Genomic DNA, 2,642 nt, shown 5'->3' with positions numbered 1-2,642 from the left:
CGCTTCCGCGGTAGGTAGGGTCGTCTGCCGTAGGAGCGGTAGCGGTCGAGTGGTCCCCAGTGTACCCTGTTAGCGCTGCCCGCCTACGCCTGAAGAGCTGCGGACCGAGAAAAAGGTTCGCTCCGCTGCTGACGGCGAAGCGCGCGGCACGCCGCGGAAGAGGAGAGGGAGCGGTCGCCCCCGGGGCGGCTCCCCTCCGAGTCCGGCAGAAGCAGAGATTGTAGCGGAGGGGGGGGGTTTTCTAAATTCCCCGGGCGTGTTATCCCCAGCGGTAGCCTTCGAACTCTTCAACCGCAAGCACGATCGCACGTTCACAGCACCCGTCACTAGGAGCCGGGCCAGAGGCGGGCGGCAGACGAAACCGACATGAGCGCTTAAGGGTATTGCACCCCCGGCGCCCAGACCCTGGAAATTGAGTCTGCCCCCAAAGCCCACCCGCGTCCTCCTTGGCGCTCCCGGAGTACATGGTCGTAGATGGGCCATCGGTCGCTAATGCCAAACTGCGTCCCAGGGGTGCGTCCCCTCTGACCAACGGCAGACCCATCCCTCTCGCCAATCCGCGGATCCCCGCCAGGTCCCGAACAGGGCTCGTCCTTTAGCGTTTCAAATGCGCCCTCCCCGCCATACGAGGGGTTGAGGACCGTAGCCTTCCCTTACGAGAGGCACCAGGGGTGCGCCTGCTCGAGGGCCCGGCCGTGGGCGTAACGCTTGGGCCGCCCGGGGGAGTCGGTAGACCATGGGAGACCAACACTCGCACCCGAACGTTGCCCGTGCTTTGTGGAAGAGAGCTTCTTTTGCGAGGTTGTCGCTGCGGATGGCGCCCGGACAAACCCTATCCCTAATACTTCTGGGGAATTGGCGTCTAAGCCACCCTGCTCGGTATCCCTGCACCCACGAAGGGGGCCGTGGAAGGCTTGGGGTCTCGCCGGCGAAACCGACCGGATGCCCGGGGTACTGAACCCCCGGGGTCCCACCCTGGAAATTGAGCCGTCCGACCCCGCCACGTCTTCCTAGTGCTCTCCTTGGCTCCCCCGCCTGTGGGCGTCGTTAGGGGCTGCGGTCATCAGCGCCGGCTAAGCTTCGGCAACACGGCCGACCCACCCCTTCGGCGCCTGGGGGAGCCTGGTCCCAGTCCGGGCCGTTCCGTAGGGGCGGCTATCCCTTACATGAGGGACTCGGTGCGTCCGCTCGGGCTGCGGGGCTCCGGCTCCGACAGCCGGGGAGCTGGTTTTGACCGCGGGCCTCGACGGGAGCCGGCAGGGACCGGACTTAGGCGTCAAGCCGAAAATAACCCCGGCACCCTCGCGTGCTTCCAAAGCGAGGGGACCTTTGGCCGAGCGGGGGCACCGGAAGCCGAACCGACCCCAACCCCTCTTCCTACCCCAGGGCTGGGCTGACCAATCCCCTGATCGGGTCTAAAATGGAAGAAGGGGATTCGAGGGAAGGGGCTGGCGGAAGGCAGTTGCCCGACGGAGTAGGCGAAGGCCAGGCCGTTTCCGAGTCCCGAGCAGAGGAGGGCGAACTCGGCTCTTCATCGACCGACGGCGAGGCGAGGGCGGTGGCTGCCGCGGGGAAGACTCCATTGCTCGTCAGCGCGCTAGGAGCGGGGCCGACTGGCTGCTCGGGGTATGGCATCCCCGGGGGCCCACCCTGGAAATCTTCGCTCCTCAGCCGCTGCAGGTTATAAGGTCCCGCCGCGCGTAAGCGCTCAACTCTCCGACCCACGGATGTCGAGCCCATGGTGAGCCGGCCGTTTCGTACGGGGAAAAGGGGTCCTCTGGCCCCACATCGATCGAGGGGGGTTTAGATCCGCGGAGGCACGCACCGCGAGGCGAATCGCTGCTTTTCCCCAAGAGGTTAACCTTCAAACCACCGAGTAGGTTCGGGGCAGGGCCGACAGTCTGCACTGGGGTATTGCATCCCTGGTGGGGCGACCCTGGAAATCTCTGCCCCTTTCCACTCTTTCGGTTGGGCCTCTCGTCGGGGCGAGCGTAAGTCGGCAAGCAGACGTGGGAAGAGGCTTCTTACCGGTGACACTCCCTTCGTGAGAGAGGCAGGTACTCGCCCCGGACCCCGGTCCAAATCTGCGCGGGCCGGACGGCGTCGGCCCTAGCCGAAGGCCGCTCCCGCGAAGCCAGGGAGCCGAAAATAACCCCGACACCCTCCGCGACCTCGCGTGCTTCCAAAGCGAGGGGAACCTTTGGCCGAGCGGGGGCACCCGAAGCCGAACCGACCCCAACCCCTCTTCCTACCCCAGGGCTGGGCTGACCAATCCCCTGATCGGGTCTAAAATGGAAGAAGGGGATTCGAGGGAAGGGGCTGGCGGAAGGCAGTTGCCCGACGGAGTAGGCGAAGGCCAGGCCGTTTCCAAATCCCGAGCAGAGGAGGGCGAACGACGTTCTTCATCGACTGACGGCGAGGCTAGGGCGAAGGCGGTGGCTGCCGCGGGGAAGACTCCATTGCTTGCCAGCGTGCTAGGAGCGGGGCCGACAGGCTGCTCGGGGTATGGCATCCCCGGGGGCCCACCCTGGAAATCTTCGCTCCTCAGCCGCTGCAGGTTATAAGGTCCCGCCGCGCGTAAGCGCTCAACTCCCCGACCCACGGACGTCGAGCCCATGGTGAGCTGACAGTTTCGTACGGGG

The sequence above is a fragment of the Engystomops pustulosus genome, unplaced genomic scaffold, assembly GCF_040894005.1.
Source record: "Engystomops pustulosus unplaced genomic scaffold, aEngPut4.maternal MAT_SCAFFOLD_283, whole genome shotgun sequence".
Taxonomy (NCBI): Eukaryota; Metazoa; Chordata; class Amphibia; order Anura; family Leptodactylidae; genus Engystomops; species Engystomops pustulosus.
Note: the sequence above shows the minus strand (reverse complement) of the source record.